The sequence below is a fragment of the Urocampus carinirostris genome, chromosome 11 (assembly GCF_059441175.1).
Source record: "Urocampus carinirostris isolate Australia breed hairy pipefish chromosome 11, RoL_Ucar_1.0, whole genome shotgun sequence".
NCBI lineage: Eukaryota > Metazoa > Chordata > Actinopteri > Syngnathiformes > Syngnathidae > Urocampus > Urocampus carinirostris.
Genome location: NC_142359.1, coordinates 27,629,695 through 27,652,494, shown reverse-complemented (window position 1 = coordinate 27,652,494; position 22,800 = coordinate 27,629,695). Strand labels below are relative to the sequence as shown.

The 22,800-nt window shown below is 38.3% G+C and overlaps 1 protein-coding gene across 21 annotated transcripts in view; it reads left to right on the top strand.

The window, feature by feature from the left end:
* Positions 1 to 21,904: 21,904 nt before the first annotated feature.
* ptprda (protein tyrosine phosphatase receptor type Da) overlaps positions 21,905 to 22,800 on the top strand; it is a 482,747-nt gene continuing 481,851 nt past the window's right edge. For all 21 annotated transcript variants that reach the window (XM_088346760.1, XM_088346766.1, XM_088346756.1 and 18 more), the window contains exons 1-3: positions 21,905 to 22,018; positions 22,108 to 22,217; positions 22,290 to 22,326. The gene's annotated coding sequence lies outside the window, so the exon portion shown is untranslated. The remainder of the gene's footprint in view (positions 22,019 to 22,107; positions 22,218 to 22,289; positions 22,327 to 22,800) is intronic.

The window sequence follows — 22,800 nt, the reverse complement described above, 5'->3', positions numbered from 1 at the left end:
TAGAGACCAAAAAGAAAAAAGTAACAGCTAGGAAAAATAAACACAATGACATTTAAAAGGAATAAAAAAATAAAATAAAAAAAAAAAACAGGGAAAAAGAAGAAAAGGTTTGTGTTGCAATTAAATAATCTCCAATTATACAAGTCAATCTTGTTGCCAACATTGTAATTTCACTAAAAAATGTGAATAAATACAGTTCTGTATCGTGAAACCAACTAAGTAAGCCCCCAAAAATGTTAGTACAGTATTATGCGACAAAAAATACCAGGAAAAAAAAGAAATGGAAATCTTGTGAAAGAATTGTTGTAAAAACAAATGACGTTTGTAGGCCGTACAACCTTTGCAATAATACATTAGTCAATTCATTCAAAAGTATAAAATGTTTTTGCATTGCCGGAAACTCAGCAAAATGTAACTTGATGTCAAGTTTTGGACATGTTTGATAATGACTTATTTACCACACTTGGGATTGCTGTTGCTCACTGTTGTTTCAAGCGTTGCTCACCGACTTTGTGTGAACGCTCAGACCCGTGGAAAATTAGAGGGAACATTGGGAATGATGCATTTGAGTGATTGTGACATCGTACGGACGCCGTGTCAAAACGCATTTGCTTCTTTGCGAACCGTCGGAATGTTAAGGGGTTAATGAGTTTGACAGAACTATCTCACTGTTTTGTTGACGTTCCCACTGTAGTGCTTTATAGTTTGGTGCACCTCATGTATGAAAAATGTATGACAAAAAAAAAATATTTTTGGGGTGTGCGCCTTATAACCCGCCTTGTAGTACAGAAAATACGGTATTTCAAAAACCAAAAACCTTGTGAAAAGCTTGGCAAAAAAAAGAAAAAAATAGTGCTGTTCAGTCACTTTAGTTTTTTTCTTCCTTGTGCTTGTTAACACTACTTTGCAGTTGCACTACATAATATAGGTACATCTGGTGGGCAATTATTACACAGTGTCCTTTTAAAAATGTCCCTATTTCACATTAAATAAAAAGTATTATATATTGAGTATTTTGCTTGAATATGCTACAGAAAATTCAAGAGTTTTTTAATTGTTAGATGTTATTTAAGGCATTGATGGTATAACTGCAGGCCTGAAATGCAGTTCTGAGGTCTTCCTGTTCGGAGTATGCATGTTCTCCCAGTGCTTGCGCGTGTTTCCTCCAGGAACTCCGGTTTTCTGCCACATTCCAAACACATGCATATCAGGTTAAATGGCCAGTCCAAGTTGTGTCTGGGTGTGAATGAGCAAATGAGTTGTCTGTCTCTCTGTGCCCTGCGACTGGCTGGCAACCAGTTCGGGGTTTCCCCTGCCCACTGGCCAGAGATGGCTGGGATGGGCTCCAGGACTCCCACTACCCTACTGAGGATAAGCGGTGCAGAAAATGGATGGGTGGATGGATGGATGAAACTTATAAAGAGGGCATTTGGTCAAAAACCCGGTGTCCAGGGTGAGTGGAATTTTTAATTATGTAACGCCAATGTCCTCCTAACTGAAGTAAAGCTTAGTGTTTATTTTGGCGGCAAATTAAAGATTTGTGTTTATTTCGAGCTCGTATATCAAATCAAGTTAATCCATCGGGTTTGGGTAGATTTAGTTTGTATACCTGCGACTCCGGTTGGGTTGGGCGGATTTTTTTAGGCCCGATTTTACCTCTAGTTTAGTACAATCATAAAAGAGTGCAAAAAAAGCATAAGGGCAAATAATAACTATGGCAACGCAATGTGACCAAAACTTTTACTTGTGCAATGACGGTAGGGTCGTTAGTGGCAGTAAAACAGGCCAACACTCCAATGTAAGAAATTAAAGCCAAACAAAACACATTTTCCTTTGCTTTTCAAAACAATACACATTTCTGGGGGGGAAAATACATATATAAATGGCCCGTCACAATCCTTTGATCGGAACTAATGCTTGAAAAAGTCCATGATTGTGCTTGTTTGTTTACTGCTACTTGAACCGTAAAAAAATGCAGAAGAATAACCGAGCATCCAAACAATACATAAAGCCATTATCTCCCACTGAGGACTAACCACAAACGCGACACATACTGTCGGCCTGTCTCCCCCCCTTTTAAACGAGTCTTCGTTGTGCATACATAAAGAGACAGGGAGCTTGAGGTTTGACGAAGCTAGTAAAAAGCCACAATAAACTTAATCTAATTCCACAGCTAAGAGCACTGAGACAGCTTGGATGCTGACCCTGGGAGCGACGGAGCCGTTTATCACGTGTATAATAGCTCGGAGTCGTCGGCGTATACTTCAAAACACGCATCTGATTTGTGCCGAGATGCAGAAGCTAAAAGAGAAAGGAAAAATGGCAACGGATGGATCGAGGAACGTGATGCTAAAAATAGCCACGTTTTCAGCCTCTGAAGAAATGCACTCGGCAGCAAAATAACATATAACAAAACTTCTATTGGGCATAACATGTGAGGGGCAATTGTTAGCAAACATTTTAGATGCTAATATTTATGTGATTGTTTATCTTTATTTGGAGTTGTTCGACATAATTTGTCCCAATATGTCCAAAATAGAGGCAGTTCTATACAGTGGATATATATATATACAATACGATATATACTACTAATAACAAACAAATGTTCCTGTTTTTGGTGCCAGTCGGTTCTCATTGACGCTTTGTGTTTCCACTAAAACAATACTACCGCAGAAATACTACAAAATTACTACTACAACAATATAAATCACATTAAGTGATCAAAAAACAGGGACCTATTAAATCACTTTGTTTTCATTTTGAAAAGCGAAATTCTCCAGAAAAAGTACTACTGTAATACTTAAATACAAAAAAAACTACCCTGGAAATATAACAAAGATCAGAAATATGATAAACCTACTGATTCAAAATACCATAAAGTTGTACAGTAATACAAGTTCAGTAATACTGTAAAAATATGAAAGAAATACTACAAACTATTCCTAAATTAATGCTGCAAAAATACTTCTACTAAAATACTACAAACATAATACTACAAAAATTCTACCAAATTACTACTACAGAAATACCACATAATCTTACAAAAAAAAAAAAACTTCAGTATTACTACAATATGACAAAAATGTTACAAAAATATTATAAGGAAATACTGCAAAAATACTAGTACAGTGGTACGACCAAAATACTACTGCAGAAGTACTACAAAAATGCAAAACTAATACTGCAAAAATACTAAAAACTAAATATCCAATTTAGTGCTTAAAAAGCTTATCATTTTGCTTAAATTTTGTGACAACAAATGGAAAATTAAATCCAGCGCTTCTCCCAAATTTTTAAACCCAATACAGCCGACGACTCAAAAAGTTTGGCCATAAGTGCCATATTTCAAAAAATAGAAATAACCAAAATAATATATAGAAAAACACTTCTTATGCAAACACATGTATGCATCTAATTAAATAATACAAACAGAAATACACATATAGGAAACATTATATTTTATTTACCTTGGGTGTGCTTTTACTTAAACTGGAGTAGGGGGCGAATGCAAAAGTAGAAGCAATTCCGAAAAAAAACTCAAATTTTGCTGTGTTGATAATGCGTATGAAGAGTTAACATGCCTGCGATTGGCTGGCAACCAGTTGAGGGTGTCCCCTGCCCACTGCCCGGAGATGGCTGGGATGGGCTCCAGCCCCCCCGCAACCCTAATGAGGATAAGCAGTACAGCTAATGAGATGAGATGAGTTAACATGCCGATATGCAATAGGCTAAACGACCTGCCACCATGCCACTCTTCATTTATTTCAGAAGCTTGTGTGGTTCGTAAAGACTTCACACATTGGCAATACAATACTTCATTGTTTGTACTAAACTTATTCGCTATGGGTTCCAAGGCTTGCTATAAGTGTCAAGGTTGCCATGGCGCCCAAAATTCGCCCCACCTGTGTGACGCCAGCTGCAGCTTGTTGATGGATTGGCTCCCTGTCAGTATTTATACTCTGTCCTGTCAGTCCCCTGTTGTCGGTCCGTCTGCAAATTTTACACAGCAAACCCTTTTTCGCCTGTCCCGTTTTTTGCTCCTGTTTGTCTCCCGCTATGATCTGTTTTGATCTCGACAACGTCTGCTCTCCTGTCCCGAATTACGACCTGTTTTGATCTCGACCATGCCTGTTCTCCCGTACCGAATAACGATCCGTTTTTGATCTCGACCACGTCTACCCTCCTCTCCTGGCTTTTTCCGATCACAACCACGTTTTTGCTCTTCTATCCCAGCTACTGACCGTTTTTCTTCCGTTCCCGACAAAACCATTGCTCGCCACGCAAGTCCCACTTCTGCGTTCAGAGCGACCTGCTTCCCGCGTACAGCAATCCCCGGATAGTGGGCGCAACCCCCTCCCTTTTTTCTCATAAAACTTGTGAGAAACGTTACGCGAGTGGGTCCTGTTTTCGTTCTGGTCCTGACAAAAAGACCAATGGAGAAGCAAAAACATGATAACTATGGAAACAAAGCTTGAAATTATCAAGTGATACGAAGAGGGCTAATTAATTACAATCGACGATCGTGCGATAATTAACAATACAGTTATTTTTCAAACGCTGTATTAACATCATTTTAAAAATTCAAACAACGTGTTTTGAAAATTTTTCCTGTAGTACTACTTGAGCTGGTAAAGGGGATTATCAGGTAAGTGCAAATTAAAAAAAAACTTCTGACTTATGTCATATCCTGAGAATATTTCCTTGCTTTAATTATATTCTTATGTTTAATAATAGTTCTGATTTATTAGTTAGATTGGTTAAAGCAACTTCATTTTGTGCACCTTTATTGTACTTCTCTACAATTGCAAGCTTCATTTCCATGGTTATCATTTTTTTTCTTCTCCTTTAGCATCAGTGCAAGCCTGTAGAACCTCGGTAAATAAATACAGCACAATGAAATACATTATTTAATCATCAACAATCTTTACAAAGCACAAAATATTCTATATGTAACTAAATAAAGAGAAAGGCATGAAGGGATAGAGTTTAGCCAATATAATATCAGCAATTTCGTAATGCTAGGACACAATACAAAAATTGTAATGTATAAAACAAGAAAATTATGGGCGTGATTTTGCAAAACTTATTTTATTTTGTATATTTCAAATGATTCCGAGTGATTTACATTTTTTTGCTTTATGTTTTCTTACAATTTTCTATTAGCGATCGCCGAACACGTTCTACAAAAAAAAAAGAATAAAGGTTTCTTAGTTTCTTTACTTCTATGCTTTATCGTACATTAAATTGAGTGATCTTGAGTTGCCATAGAAACAACAGAACATTGTCCCTTCATTGCAAGCATGGGATTGCAGCTTGGACTTTCGCTCCCTTGGCCCCTTCAATTTATATTGTTTTGTCCGATGCCACAGACGTCAAGCTCATTTTAGTTCGGGGGCCACATGGCATGAAAAAAAGAGTTCTCACTGGGGCCGGATTAGTAGATGAAAGAGGGAGGGAGAGGGAGAGGGAGAGAGAGAGAGAGGGAGAGAGTAAAAGAAAGAGATGGGATGAGAGAAAGAACACAAAAGAAAGAGAAATAAAGACAGAAAAAAGAAGGAGAAAGAAAGACAGGGAAATAATGAGAGAATGAAAGACATAGAAAAGGAGAGATAGAGAGGAAATAAGCAAGTACAAACGAAAGAGAAACAAAATTATAGAGAGATAGAGAGAGAACAAGAGAGAGAGAAAGAATAAAAAGAGGGCGAAAAAGTAAATAAAAAGGAGAAAGAGATAAAGAAAAAGAAAGAAAAGGGAGAAAGAGAAAAAAAGAGAGATTTGGAGAAAGAGAGAGAAAAAAAGAGAGTGAGAAAGATAGAGAAAGAGATATAGAGATATAGAGAGAAATAAATACATCTGTATTTGCTTTATCAGTGGTGCTTGGCTTTGGAGACATCAAGTGGGCCTATTTAAAACTGCAACTCTTTTTTTCTTTTCTTTGCATTGTCCCACTGACTGGATTACATGATTGCTGTGATCCGTTATCACTGGATGATTACTACTAAAAAAAGAGCCTAGCAGAGTACAGTCTTTTTTTCCGTATTGGCAAGCTGCTGTAGCGTGCCAATACGGACAGCCTAAAATTAACTTCATTGTTTTTGCCGTGAGCCCTTATCTCAAGTCCATTATTGCCTAAAATCGGACCAAAAAGAGCAAATACATGTCATGCTTGGCTGCTGTTTTTTCCATTCTAGTTGCTAAACAGCACCCGTGCAATGGCGATCCATTATCCCTGGTCGACTATTGCTGCTAGTGTAGCGCATGTTGAAAATGAATGGCTACTTCTTAAGCTTTCGCATATCATGTGGTTCTTGTCCCAATTTTATTGGATTGCAGCGCGGACTTTTGCTCTCATGGTCCCTTCACAGTTTAAATCCGACAAGTCTGCAATTTCCAAAACACACACAGGATACACAATGTTTCGTTCATGCAGGTCTCCACCAGGCCCAGGGCAGTCTAACATTTTGTCTCATAGTTCGGTGCACGCCGTTCCCAAAGGGAGCTATTATTTTGCGCTAGTTGGCGGTCCAGGAAAAGAAGAGTCCGTAAGCTTCTGAATGAATCCGTTTGTCAATAAAAAGGGAACAAAATGCTAGTGGATTTCTATAGATTTAGAGATAGAAATGGACACAAATATAAGAGATTTTCTTTTACATGAGGACGGCTCTTTTGGAATTTGCTCTCAATGAAAATAAAACATTTAAAATAAAAAATCTTGATCAGTAAGCTAATGTTTAGTTACTGTAAAGTTTTTGGGGGAAGTACGGAGAATGTTTGGTTGTTGTAGCTTTAATGGTACTCAAAAGTGTGTGGCTAATGCTATGCCAGGGGTGAGCAACTATTTTGAGTCAATGGCTGGATTGGGTTAACAAAATTAGACCAAAGGGCCAACCATGGAGACGTATAGAATTTCTCATATATGAAGAAGTATACATGCTTACATCCACATGTTATATTTTTCTTTTACGTCTTTTTAGATAAATGAAATTCATCAAATTTGTTTTGAAACACTCACAATGAAAGCTAAATACTATGTTAGCTCCATGTATTAAGCTCTACATTTTATGTTTTGTTTTGTAGTATTATTGTTGTGTTTTTTGTTGTACTTTTGTCGTATTTCTGAAGTTTTTTGTAGTATTAATGTAGTTTAGTTTCTATATTATTCCTGCAGTATCTCGTTTGTCTGTAGTATTCCCTGTCACAAACCAGAACAGGAACAGAACCCAATCGCGTAACGTTACTCACAGTTTATTGGGGAGAAGAGGAATGAGCGCACGCTCAATCCGGGGATCGATGGTAGCGGAAGTCGATTGCTTGGTACGAGAAAGTGGTCAAAATCAAACAGGTCAGGGCGAGAACATAACAGGAACAAAACACAGGCAAAAACGGAGATTCACAAGGCTTGGCAAACAATAGCAAAAAAACACAGGCAAAAACGAGGATTCACAGGCTTGGCATATCACAACAGAGTTTCGCAGACGCTCTGACACCAGACGACTCACAGACAGCGTTTAAGTAGTCAGGCAGCAATCTGTCAACGCGTTTCAGCTGTTGTCCATGGGCGGGGCAAATTAGGCGCCATGGCAACCGTGACATTTCTATAGTTGTATTTTATGTATTACTGCAGTTGTTTGCAGTTTTCTAACAATTCTGCGGTTGTATTTTTGTAGCAATTCCATAGTATTTTTGTGTTATTTCTGTAGTATTTTTGTAGTATTTCTGTCATAAACATTTTTTTTAATTACAGTATTACTGTAGTGGTATTTTTTAGTATTTGTGTAAAAGTATTCATATTGTAGTATTTTATAGTATTTTTTTGGTATTTTTTATGTATTTTTGTAGAATTTCCATACTAGTACTTTTGTAGTATTTTTTGTATTTTTCAAATAATACTGTAGCTGTATTTTTATGTAACATTTCTGTAATATTTTGTATCATAGTATTACTGTAGTCATTTTTTTGTAGTCTTTTTTGTGGTATTTTCTTTCTGTTCAGATGGAAAGCAAAGAAATAGACTAGGTGTCTGTTTTTAAGCATTACATTTGATATCTAGTTTTGTAGTTATTTCTTAGTTTTTGTATAGTATTTCTGTAGTGGTATTTTTGTTGTGGACAGACAAAGGGGCAATTGTGGTCTAGGGAATTTTATGTAGTCAATACATTTTTTGAACAAATAATCTATTGACCAATAAAAACAAAGAGGCGAGGTAATTATTTTTCTGAATTATTCTGGCCTTTTGGGAGCACCACAAATGCGTTTAAATAATTATGTAAGGAAAACGGATGAAAATCTTTTAAAATCAGTTTTTCAAATAAATGGAGTACACAATCGTGGTAGATTTTGAGAGAATTAATGAAAACAATTGGACAGATCTGAGAGATTTTTTTCTACTTAGAAAAGGGCGTCCATTTTAAGATTTGCTCCTAATGAATTTGATATCAATGTTTCGCTAGTGACAAACAAACAAATCGACAAAATGTTGCGTTCTGTGGCTGAAAACGAGTGCTGCAAAAAATTGGGGCATTACAAACTATGGCGACTAATTCGAACAAAATGTATCATTTTTCTTAGCATTTTCTGCCTAGTTATTTGGGCTTTCGGAGTACTTGTGGAAGCAAGATTGCTCATAAATATGTCAGTCCCCTCTAGGTGAGGTTAAAGATTTGTCAAATTTCTCGAGCAATGAGTATATGAAAAAAATGCACATTTATACAATAGTTTATGTATTAACTCAATAGTTGTTATGGCTGAAAAAGTATTTTTTATCTCCATTTAAATGTTTTGAGTCGCATGAGAGTAAAAACAGAGAGAAGCAGCATTGCAACTTTACTGCATCGCAGAACTCGTTTCCTACTTTTTGGGGAAATATGCACTTTTTGCGCAGCCTGAACTTTTCCATTTGGCTGCAAAAAAGCCCCAGGGGATCCCTGACAGCTTCACATTTTGGACTATTGGGAGTTATGCTGGATAGATAGCTACAAAGCTAGATAGCTAGATAAGTAGCCAGATAGATAGATAGATAGCGAGCTAACCAGCTAACTAGCTAAAGAGATACATACCTGTCAACCTGTACGTTTTTGCCGTACAAAGTACGTTTATTATGCATTTTAAGACGTGTACGACATAGAAGAAAATCTGTATGGAAAAACGCAAATTTGTCAATGATGGGTACCATCCGGTATACACCGACTATCACGAAACGGCAAATCAATCAAGTCAAACGAGTTTGAGTCGTGTAGTGAAAGGAAGTCCGTCTCTTTTTCGAGAACCGTCTTTTTCGGCTCAACTCATTATAGAGAGCCGGCTTTCAAACGGCTCACTTGCTTTGATGCATTATATTACAAATTATTATGTTGTATAAAGAAGTTAAGAAAAAAATGAAGTACAAAAGGAGAACATGAAAAAAGACAGGTTGTGGTCACAATAATTTAATGCAGGAAATGAATTAATAATTTGAATAAGAAAAATTATTATTCTACTTAATTATATTTGCATGTATTTTTTCCTTCTACAGTGAACGTCCAAGCTACTTAATTTTTGAACTTTTTTATAATTAACCTCATTGTCAGGGAGGACCAGAACAGAGCAGGAGACCCCAGAGCGTTCGTACAGTTCTTTATTTGGGGAAGCGTAAGGGTTAGCGGGAGACGTGATCAATCGTAGCGTGGGACGAAGGCAGGTCGAATCGGAGGCAGGTCGGATCGGAGGCAGGCAGGCAGAATCAGGTAAACAAGAAGGCACATGTAATCGGGAGAGTCTTACGGGGTACAGAAGTAATCCTCCGACAAAGAGTTCTCCGCGTAACGCGTTTAAAAAGGGAGCATTAACCAATCAGGAAGCACATTCCAGCGCGCCACATGATTACCCCAGGTGGCTCCACTTGGGTAATCATGACAGAACCCCCCCCTCAAGGAACGGCTCCAGAAGTTCCCCAGAAAAAAATAAAATAAACCCACGGCACGTCACAGGGTAACACAGGAAAATCAGGAGAGTCAACTCAGAAGAGTCGGACTCAGGGCGGGCATGTTCAGAAGACTCGGACTCAGGGCGGACATGTTCAGAAGAGTCGGACTCAGGGCGGGCAGGTTCAGAAGAGTCGGACTCAGGGCGGGCAGGTTCAGAAGAGTCGGACTCAGGGCGGGCAGGTTCAGAAGAGTCGGACTCAGGGCGGGCAGGTTCAGAAGAGTCGGACTCAGGGCGGGCAGATTCAGAAGAGTCGGACTCAGGGCGGGCAGATTCAGAAGAGTCGGACTCAGGGCGGGCAGGCAGCGGAGTCGAAGTCGAACAGGCAGGCATGGGAGTCGAACAGGCAGGCATGGGAGTCGAACAGGCAGGCATGGGAGTCGAACAGGCAGGCATGGGAGTCGAACAGGCAGGCATGGGAGTCATTGCGCAGTCATACGGCCGGAGGTGCCTTAGCCAATTTTGCCACGTCGGAAAGGACTTGCCGAACTGCACATTCTGAAGGGGAATTGCGCTGCTGATTCAGGCTTTCATAGTGGTCAGGGGGCAAATGTACGAACGCGGGGTCCATTCTGGTCGGAGGATTCTGTCAGGGAGGACCAGAACAGAGCAGGAGACCCCAGAGCGTTCGTACAGTTCTTTATTTGGGGAAGCGTAAGGGTTAGCGGGAGACGTGATCAATCGTAGCGTGGGACGAAGGCAGGTCGAGTTTACCAGGACTGAAGAGAAGATCGTAGCGTGGGACGAAAGCAGGTCGAATCGGAGGCAGGTCGGATCGGAGGCAGGCAGGCAGAATCAGGTAAACAAGAAGGCACATGTAATCGGGAGAGTCTTACGGGGTACAGAAGTAATCCTCCGACAAAGAGTTCTCCGCGTAACGTGTTTAAAAAGGGAGCATTAACCAATCAGGAAGCACATTCCAGCGCGCCACATGATTACCCCAGGTGGCTCCACTTGGGTAATCATGACACTCATTCATGTCGAGCAACTCAGTATCTCACAACAAAATGTTATTTAATCATGTATATGATATAACGAAACACATGTAAAATATAACATGTTAAACTACAAAAATAAACACGTTTGAAAAAAAATGCTGTAAGATTATTTTGTATTTTGTAAGGGAAAATACGACAGTTTGTAAGGGCATGGATCCGTGGAGGTTGACAGGTATGGAGATAGATATATAGATAGATAGATAGATAGATAGATAGATAGATAGAGAGAGAGAGAGAGAGAGAGAGAGAGAGAGAGAGAGAGAGAGAGAGAGAGAGAGAGAGAGAGAGAGGAGAGAGAGAGAGAGAGAGAGAGAGAGAGAGAGAGAGAGAGAGAGAGAGAGATAGATAGATAGATAGATAGATGAATTGTTTTCTGCATTCTAATAAGCTAAATACAGTAGGTAAAAAATAAAAAAGATAACAATATTTACTAGTACAGTATACCATATTTTTAATCGTTAAATAACAGCTTGGGCCTGTAAAATGGGTTTGTTCTTTGGTTTCAATATAGTCATTATCATTGATTAGTTTCAGACGTGGAACTGGACAGGAGTAGTGTTCTGTGTGCCTTTAGCGGGCAAGTGACAGAATCTTGACATCTTCGTTTTCATGGTTATCGTGGTTTTGCTTCTCCATCTAGCATCACTGCAAGCCTTAAGGCACATAGCAAATAAATACAGTACAAATGATACAGTATTGTAATGACTGAAGAAAGATAAAGCCATTGTGGGATGTAGTTCAGCCAACAGCATATTGTTCCATATTACATGGACCAGGAATCTTAGGACCGTAACTTCTCAAGAACCGTGGCGGTAAACAGTTTTTGATGCCGTAAAAAAGGAAAAATGCCATCCAATGGGGCTGAAAAGCATCTAATTCCATGGCGTAAAGTGAAAATATTGCAAAGCAGGAACGCCGTATTGGAAGGGTTTGCTATATTTTTTTTCTTCCATTGACAAGACTTGTGACTTTATCCCGGATAAAATAATCTTCTGTACCAAAAAAAGGATCAAACTATAAATCGGGAAAAGCAAAGAGAACACGAATATTGTCCTGGTGTTTGTTCTCTTTTTTTGTCAGGGGCTATTTTGGACTCTTCACCTTTCAGGAGATTCAATAAAAAGATATGAGGAGAAAGATGCTGGGCGATAAAAGAAAAGTGGATACTAAGAACTCCCGGCTAGAAATGAGGAGCTCTTTGAAATCTCCCCCATCTGTCAAGCATTCTTCCATTTTTCCCCTTTCTGGAATCTTCGTCACACATGCGCCTGGAAACAAATATTTGGATGTTAATTCCAGCGTTCATCTGTTCCTTGAAGGGAATATTCTTTACTCACAAAGAAAATACTTTATCCTCTGTGGTTAAGGGCTATACAAAAAATAGAATTAAGGTGACTTGAGAAAATAAAAAGAAAATAGCAGCTTCTTGTAAAGCTCCCACTTTTCTTTTAACTTGTATGCATATGTATACATTCATTTGTAAATTATGGATTTATAAACTATGGAACTTTATTGTGAATCTCCTAAGAACTCATTTTTTAACTCTTGAATTTTTTGATCAATTGCATTGAAAATGGTCCCGATTGTTATTTATATATTTATTTTTCCCACTTATTTATGTATTCATCTATTTTTCTATACATCAATTTTGTTGTGAACTTCCTAAGAATCGTTTTTCTTTTTTGTGAAATGCAAAGGAAGAGGCCCAGATTGTGATTTATTCATATATTTGTCCATTCAAATATTTATGTATCTATATTTGTGTATATCTATTCATTCATCCCTTCATTATCTGCACTGCTTTTCCTCAGTAGGGTCGCGGGGGTGCTGGAGTCCATTCCAGCTGTCTTCGGGCAGTGGGCAGGGGTCACCCTGAACTGGTTGCCAGTCAATTGCAGGGCACACAGAGACTGACAACTTACTCGCTCATTCACCCCGAGGGACAATTTGGAGTGGCCAGGCATGGTTTTGGAATTTTTCTTCATTTACTCAAAATTGTCTTCATTTATTTATGTATATGTTTATTTTTCTACTTCAATTTTGGTTTGAGCCTCCTAAGAACCATCCATTTTTTTACCTATGATTTTTGTGTGAAATTCATAGACAGAGGTCCAAATTGTACTTTATTTCTTTAGACTGGGAGGTCGGTGGTTCGCGCCCCGGCCGAGTCATTCCTAAGACTTAAAAAGTGGTCGGCGGCGCCCTCTGTTGGCTGCGGCTGCATCGGCTCGCTACAACGGGTCAGGTGCAATCGACATTTCGTTCTGTGTACGTTGTTACACAGAATGACAATACAAGGAAATTATTATTATTATTATTATTATTATCTTTTTGTTTATTTAGATAGTTTTGCATCTATATTTGTTTTTATTCATTCATTCATTCAACAGATTTTTTTTCCTGATTTTGTTGTGAGCCTAAAAAAATAGAGTAATCCTATTTTTCCTTATGCTTTTTTTGTGAAATGCATAGAAAGTAGCCTAGATTATTATTTATTTGTTTGTGAGTGTATATTTCCAAAGGTAAGGGTGGGAAAATATATATATATATATATATATATATATATATATATATATATATATATATATATATATCCACTATTGTCCGCCCCGTCCACAGACACGTCTCACTTTTACTCCACTTCCCGTCAGCCCGCGTTTGCTCCGCCCCTTCTTTCTCACTCGCCCGTGCAAAACATATCAGAATAACTTTCTAAAATAAATACAAATAAATACATTGCAAAAATATACAGTTGCAAATACATATTATACATGGTTACACCTATTTACAAATAAAGACAGTACATTGAGAGAGTTTTCAAAGCTTTAATAATAATAATTCAACTTTCATCTCAAACGGTGCCTGTGACAGGGCAGTTAATGGTAGCAACACGCTAGCAACACGCTAGCAACACGCTCGCAACACAGTAAACGGGTCTGTTAAAAAACATGCCGTACTTGTAAAAATCACGGTAAACCGTCCTCATCTTACTCCTTAGAACTGAAGCCATCAAAGTCGTCTTCCTCAGTGTCGGAAAGAAACTTGGTCATATAGACGTCGTCCCACGCTCCTGTATTCCAAAACACGCTAGCAACACGCTCGCAACACAGTAAACAGGTCTGGTAAAGTTTATGGCAGTATCTCTGTTTCCTTCTTTATCGGACTGTTCGATTGCTTTTAGCTTGAAAGCTGCGTCATGTGCCTTTCTTTTTGCATTTTGCATGATGAGGGTATGTTTACGCTAATTTAATTTATGCACAAGCCAAGAAGTTGCAGTCTTCCTCGGCGCATATATTCCAACGGTCTAAATCTTACCTTTTGTACTCGAGCGCCGCTGGCGGCCGTTAGAAAAAATGCATACATTGGCCGTATCACTGAATAAGCCGCATGGTTGAACGTTTGGGAAAAAAGTAGCAGCTTATAGTCCGGAATTTACGGTACTCAGATTACAAAGTGAGAGGTTTTGCACAGACTGAATCCAGGATACATGGTTTGGATACATGGAGAGGATGGATGAGGAGCGAATGTTGAAGAGGATCTACAGAGCGGAGGTAAAATGAAGGAGACCAAGAGGAAGGCTGTGATTAACGTGGATGGATGGTGTTATGAGTGCACTGCAGGAAAGAGGTCTAAATATAGTGGAAGATAGGACTCTTGTTGGTGATAAGAATGTGTGGAGAGGTGTTGTGAAAGGATAGTGGGATTTTTGGACGCGTTCTAAGGGATGGGCAGGGCACCAGTATGATGTGGCAGGGGTAAACCAGTGAAAGCCGTTGGGCCCTGCTGTTGAAGAGAAGAGTGTGTTGTGTCATTTTTGACCCGAATGACATGGCCGCTTTCTTGTGTCCCGTTTCATCTGGAGGGACAAAAGCATGACCAACTTGGGTGCTGAGGAGCTTAACTTGTTTGGGCGTTTGTGTTAGCCTTGTCCCCCCAAAAGATTTTTGTATGTTTTTTGCAACTTTTTCCCTTTTTATTTTCTTTGTTTTTGTGTATGTGTTTGTCTTGCTGTCGGTCACCCCAATCGAGGGTTATGACCAGGGTAGATAGATAGTCAGATAGAGAGATAGATAGATAGACAATTATTTTCTGCGGGTATTCTTTGAGATTCCTCAAACACGACAACAAAAATGATCTAATATAGTTTAGGAAGGACAAAAAAAAATTCCTGTCAGAATTACCTCATTTAGCTCCAACCCCCCCAACCTTCATTAGAGCTCCAGGTTGTTATATTATTAAACATTTTGTCATTTGGGATGAAATATCCATGCTAGTCACCGGAAGGCCTTGTGGCCCGGAGTCGGAGATGATATTAGACATTTATAATTCAGTTCTCACTCAAGGAAGCCTATCCTGTGGATAAGATGTTTAGCAAAACCCACAAAAACACAAACAAACACACAAAAGCATACACGCTCCATGCATAAAAGGAATAAAAATTGACGGTGCTGGGGGGATATTAGGCAGTTCGTGATTGTTCATGGAACTCAGCAGAAGTCTTCTTTTTCTTGTTAAATTAGCAATGTCCTTTTTTTGGGTGTTTAGGTAAGGGTTGGGCTAAACGTTTAGGTTTTGGATTAGGCTGAAGGAGGTGTTTTTAGGGTTTAGAGTGAGGGTTAAAGGAAGTTAGAGGTTTGGGTTTGGAGGTAGGGTAAGGTTTCTGTTTGTAGTATGTAGTCCTGGTTGTAAATGTCACCTCTGATAATTACATTAAAGACAGTCACAAAGGGCTTTGGAACCATCTAAGTTCTATATCGTTTCACTTGCAGTCAGAGTCTCATGGGACAAGAACTCTTCCAGATTGACATAATCGTTCCTGACAAGTTGCTTGGTAGAAAACAACATATTGTAAGGAGAGAACCGCTGCGTGTGGCTCCAACATGTATTCTCTCAGCTTCTCTTTTTCGTTTTTGGCTTCAGGCAAGGTCTGCGTGAGGTTAGCCCACCGATCTAAAGATAGCCTGCATCCTGGACCTCCTACTCGGTTGGCTCGCTCATGCTACGGCTACCACTGTTTAGCATTTGGGCCGATTCTTCGCTGGTTATGTAACGCCAAGAGAAGTGGTTCGCGCTAGTTTAGATGCAAGTCTACCACACCCACTCATATTTTATTAAAAAATACAGTTTTATTTTGCTCACTTGGATATACTTGTGGTGGTTTTACCTGAACTATACAGCAGACCTTCAGTGAATAATAAATCCGCCTTAGAATTCCTGGAGTCAAGAAGCAGCAACGAATTGTGTGTTGCCTCAAAATAATTAAAATTCCACAAGCTGCATCTCAATTTGGTATGCTTTCAATACGTGCTCCTGATTTGAATTTTATACAATCATTCCCCTAGATTATTATCAGATACAAATGAGAAAAATGAGGATGGCAAAAACGCGTTAGAGTCAGGGTTAGATGGTTACAGTTAGTGTTAGAGGGACAGTGTGTAATAGGTAGTGCCTACTAGTGATACGAAAACAATTTCATTCCGTAAAAAAACCTTGATTTGAATACCAGTTTCAAATACATGAACTATCATACGAATGCTATTTTTTATGTTTAAAAAAAAACATTGCTTGAGAAATTTGTATTATTTGTACATTGTGGAAACCTTTCTTATATTGCTGCAATTAATTAATAATGTGAAAATGGTCAAATTATCTGTTGTGTTTTATTGTAATGTATAAAAATATCCTTATTGTATTGATTAAAAATATTTAACTGATTTCATTAATTTTATGCATCAAATATTTGCTAAAAAAAAAAAAAAAAAAAAAAAAATATATATATATATATATATATATATATATATATATATATATATATATATATATATATATATATATATATATATATATATATATATATATATATATGTATATATATATATGTATATATATGTATAGATTTATATATAGTTTATATATTAGTTTTTACATATTTAGTTGCCTAGACTTTTTGATTACAGATAAAAATGGAAAATTTTTGGTCTTTTGGCTGGATAAAATAAATCATTATTGATTGAAAAAAGATAAATTTATATTTTTATAAGGACATTATATTAAGTATATGCATCTTTTACTTCAACAAGATATCCAAATAGGCAGTATTTTAATAAGTTAATTTATTTCAAGTTTTTATTTAATCAAACAGAGATACGAATAAAAATATCTAATATTTTTTACAATATTTGTTGTCTGTGCTTCATTATTTTGAGATACATTTATCTGAATTTTATTTTTTGCATTTATACTGTCATCTAAATAAAAATAATTTCGGTAAAATAGATGATTTTAGTCTAGAATCAAGTCTCTTCAGCTGGTACAAAATGCCGCAGCGAGGCTTTTAACTAGGATAAAAAAGTCCGATCACATCACACCGATTTTGCATTGGCTCCCAGTTAGCCTTAGATGTGATTTCAAGGTTCTCTTAGTATTATACAAAATCATACATGGACTTGCTCCCTCTTATCTTTCAGATCTGATTTGCCCCTATGTCCCGGTCCGAAGCCTACGATCTGAGAGTGCCGGTCTTCTGGTGATCCCAAGAGCAAAGAAGTGTTCTGCTGGTTCGAGAGCGTTCTCCATCCGGTCACCGGTGCTGTGGAATGCTCTTCCCCCTGAGATCCGATCTGCAACCTCAGTGGAAATGTTTAAATCTAAACATAAAACTCACTTCTACTCCATAGCATATGAATAACCTACTCTTCTCGTCGGCTGAAAAATAGTCTGTGTAATATAGTGTAATAATCTGTGAAGCCCTTTGAGACTCTTCGTGATTTAGGGCTATACAAATAAAAATGACTTGACTTGACTTGACATGATTGGACAATATTTTGATAAAATAAACTATTCTAAATAACACAAACTATTATTTTATAAAAAAATACATATAATAAAATAATTCATTACTTATAAAAAATACAATAATTATTGGGGTTTTTTTTGAGTAATGGTATCAGTTGATTTGGGATTTGTTTATGTAGTTATCTTTAATTAGGAAAAAATAAATTGACACTGAAAGTGAAATATATTGTCTTATACGTGTCGTCATATTATTTTATTTTATGTACTTATTTTACTAAAATGAATCCCAGACCCTTTTAGAGTTAATATTTAAGACTTTTTGGAATTATTTTTCCTTCCATTTTTTTTTATAGAGAAAAGAATTGATTTTTTTATTTAATACATTTATAGTTTAGTAGACACTAAAAATAAAGAGAAAAAAGACCTCAATGTACTTTAAACGTGCAAGGAGAACAGAAGATGACTGTACAATCTTTTTTTCATAAGAAACCTACTATCTGTTCCCTGGGCCCCCAATGAGACATTTCTTTTAAATAAATCTCCCAAGTTACAAAAAGCAGATCCACTTTAAAACATGTGATTATCAAAGAACAGCAACATTACTTGCCCAAAATGACAATGTTGCAAACAGTGTATGATTCAAATATCAACAGAGAGGTATAATCATCAAAACAATGAACTGGTATTTATTGCAATCTCCTTTGCAGAATAGAATAGAATAGAATAGAATATACCTTTATTGTCATTGTTACAAAATGGGTTAACATATTGTGACAACGAAATTGGGCATGACACTCCAGTTTTACACATTCACAGTGAGGTATGAGCCAAGAAGATAAAGGAACAGAGAAGATAAGGTTATAAAACAAGGGGGATAAGGCTATAGTTATAATTTACATGGTATTTACACAAGAAATGTCGGCATGTGGGATGTTACATACAGTGTTGTCGTGATACCGTTGGTATCGTAAGGGTTGTGCAATATTGCATTTGGTGCAAAGTCATTATAGTGCAAAAAAAAAAAATAGTCAGCATATGCATTGGTGCAAACATAGACAACATAGTGCAGAAAAAAGGAAATGGTCAGACATTGTGCAAGGTGAGCAGTAAACGTAGTGCAGTCGACATGTGCAAGAACATAGACATTAGTACCATTATATTCGTATGAGGTAGTGTTGGCACAAGTTTTCAGGTTTTTTGTGCTGTGTCTGTTTTGAGCAGTGAACAAACATAGTGCAGACAGCATGTACGTGAGTACCATTTTACATTCGTGTGAGGTAGTTTTTTGCAACAGTTTTCAGTTTTTTTGTGCGGTGTCTGTTTAGGGTGGTAATGGCTGTGGGGAAGAAACTGTCTCTGAGTCTGTTTGTTTTTGCTTTGTGTGACCTGTAGCGCTTGCCGGAAGGCAGCAGGTCGAAGAGGTGGTGGCCGGGGTGAGAAAAGTCCATGATGATGTTTTCTGCTCTGCTGAGGTAGCGAGAGCAGGCAATGTCCTCCAGACTGGGCAGAGAGCAGCCGACGATTCTCTGGGCTGTTTTGATGATCCTCTGGAGCTTTTTCCTGTCTGCTGCTGTGCACCCAGCATACCACACCGTGATGCAGTATGTTAGGATGCTCTCCACTGTGGCTTTGTAGAAGGACACCTGCAGCTGCTGTTTTAAGTTATTTTTCCTGAGCAATCTCAGGAAGTGCAGTCGCTGCTGGGCCTTCCCTACCACCGCTCTGGTGTTTGCAGACCAGGAGAGGTCGTCGGATATGTGCACACCCAGAAATTTGAAAGAGTGGACTCTCTCTACACAGTCTCCTTTTATGGTGAGTGGTGCTGGATTCCTGCCATTCCTTCTGAAATCCAGAATCAGTTCTTTTGTTTTTGTGGTGTTCAATATGAGGTGGTTTTCCGAACACCACGTTGAAAGTGACTCCACCTCATCCCTGTATGCCGCCTCGTCCCCTTCAGAGATGAGGCCGATCAAGGTGGTATCGTCAGCGAACTTAATTATAGTGTTTGTGGGGTGGGTCGGTGAGCAGTCGGAGCTGTAGAGGGTGAAAAGCAGGGGGCTCAGTGCACAACCTTGGGGGGAGCCAGTGTTCAGTGTTAGGGTGGGAGAGACGTGGGTAAGCAGGTGTCCAACATTGAAAACAGAACAAACCAATGAAAACTAAATGCATCTATACCTTATTCTAACTTCATATTTCCCATTACGATTCTTAAACTTTTGGAAACATGTGCTTTCAGCTTGATGTCAGCAGTTGTTTCCGCCCGCCGATTGTGTTGTGCCTCCATCCTACATAAAACTTTGAAACGTCAAAGTCACTCTTGTGACTTCCAAAGGCAAAGCAGGAGCACGTGGGCGTCATGTTTATTAGCTGCCCTTGAGTTTAGGACCTGCTCATTATCAGAGGCATAAAGAAGGTACGAAAGGGAAATCGAAATTACCCTATTTTCCAGAATATAAGGCACACTTACAAACCCCAAATTGCCCAGAAATTTGAAAGCGCATCGTATAATCTTATATACGGGAAGATTCTGACTACAGATTTGAAAATGCAGAGTTACAATTAAATGATACTGCTTATGCTAACTGTTCTTTCTTTGATAAACATATAGAGTGGAATTTAAATAGCCCATTTTGTGGTTGATATGTGAATTGTCAGTTGCCAAAAGGCAGTGGTGAGCCGTGTAAGGCTTTCTCTCCTGGTCTATAAATATCGGAATCATGTGATGGTAATCATATTTTGTCCATCAATTCCTTTTAAATAATTTGAAATTGTCTGTCAGCTTCATTTCATTGTTTCCCCCTGTTTGTGCTGCTTCCAGATGTTTGCTTTCATATCTAAGTATTTAACCAATCACATTTATGCAATTCGTTGTTGCTAGGTTCAAAAGTCTACCCAGAGGCCTTTATAAAATACCTATCCTGTAACATCAGTCTTTGAGAATGCTGTTGGTTTAGCCAATTAGATTCTGAGTTGCCGTCTGAAAGCCTGCTAAAGTGCCTTGACAAAAGTCACTAGTTTCACAAACTATAATTGGCTAGGAGACAGTCATCCATCGAAGTGATCATGCAAACAGCTGTTTAACCTAAAGAGACTGTACACTCAAATATATTGCGTTGATTTAATAGCAAAATATCGGACAACTCCGAAGCGAGCAAGCCTTTTGCAAGCAGGGAAATGTTTTCTCCGCCACTTTCAGCCTAGAGGTAAGATCCTAAGTCGGAGTCCAAGCCCCTGACCAAACCAACTGACAGGCCCAGGGACAGCTCCTTCCCCAGGGCCATCACCACCCTAAACAAGGGCACAGACTGTGAAAACACAACTCGCGATGTATTTTTTATTTTGCTAATAAAAGTTATTGCAGCTCTTTTCATTGCACTATGGTTAAGATGCACAATTTTTTTTCCATTCACAAACTTTGCTCTATTCTTACGACTTAGACCAATCTCCAAGAACTGCGTTGTAAATATTGTTTCTGCCTTTTATGCCGATATTTCTTTCTATTTTTTTTTCTCTTAACGTTTTTATTACACGTATACCATGGAGTGCCATGTCTAATGTGGTTGCATACAATGTTTTCATAATGTTGTTATAAACGACAATAAGGACACTTCAACATAACTCATTTCAATTCATCCAATTTAGTCAATTTGATAAAAGGCTAATATAACATATATTGATGGATACACAATGTGTTAAATTCATTATACGGCTTATATATGGCTTATATAAAACTTTTAAATGTTTGGCACTCCAGCCAACACTTTTTATTTTTTCTTTATTTGGTCCGATGCAGCTCCTTCAACATTTTGGGTTTGCTGACTCCTGGTACAGTATGTTTATATTATTATTTTTTTATTTTTTATTTTCTTTATTTAACATGTAGTTATTGACCACAAATGAACCCTAGCCAGGACTCTAGACTCAATCGTTCACTCTTATTTTCTCCCCTGCTGGCCACAAACCACGAAGTAGCCCGCTAACCAATAAACTCATTTTAATACTCACGAGAGCAGCCCGCGTAAAATTAATAGTCTGTAGTGTTTCTCGCTCCAGTATGCCCCCTTGTGGACAGAGAACAGCAAAACCCGTCTTTTGCCTCTCAGTTTCACACGCGCACACAGCTCTTTTTCTCCCTCTCTCTCTTCCCGAGAGCTGTGCAGGTCTGTGTGTGAATCCGACAGTGCAGAGTGTCTGCATTTCCTCGGGAAAGAACATTTTTCCCGCTGCCCGTCTTCTTCTCGACCAGACGGCGCTAAAGAGAGCAGGTATCCCAAAACACTCATGAATAACACCATTTTTCCTATTTTTTTCTGCTGCTCATGGTGATGGCTAATGGATTTTTATTCCCTTGCAGTTTTAAACATTTTTGGTGGGGAATAAGAAAGGCCTTGCTGTTTTCGGACCCAGATGCAAAAAAAGAAACTCCTCTGGAATTTCCTCCGGGAATTAAACCCTGCAGCTCCGGTAAGTGAGATGTTTTGCATGCAAATTACCAACCGTTTTAGCTAACACCCCCCGCTCTCTTTTTTGAAACAGTTATCGGGTGCTTTACCGTGCAGCTGCGGCGTGAATTGTAAGTCAAGACTTTTTTTTCTTCTTGTGTGCGGAGAAGTTGGGATGCTCTCATCATTTTTACATTGCTTATGCTGTGCGCTGTCAACTGCTGATGAAAAAAAAGAAGGATGGAGATACTGCAAGTCTTTTTTCATGAAAAGTTAATGAATTATTGAATGGGTGGCGTTAAAAGCAGAAATGGCGACAAAAAGTTGAGGCACAGTGGAACATATGTGGTCAGAGGCCAAGTTAGTGTTGTCGTCTTGTGTTTTTGTAAGATTTATATTTTAGTAGACGCTCACTTTAAGGAGAGAGGACATGAATGTGTTTTTAACTTGCAAGGAGAAGAGGAGGGAGACCAAACGTAGTTAAGAAAGTCTAAACTGTTTTAAAAGCCCTTTCCCCGAGCCCTTTCTTTTTGTTAAATCTCTGAGGTAACAAAAGCAGATTTGCCCTAAAGGATGTGGATATCAAAGAACAGCAAAATTATTGG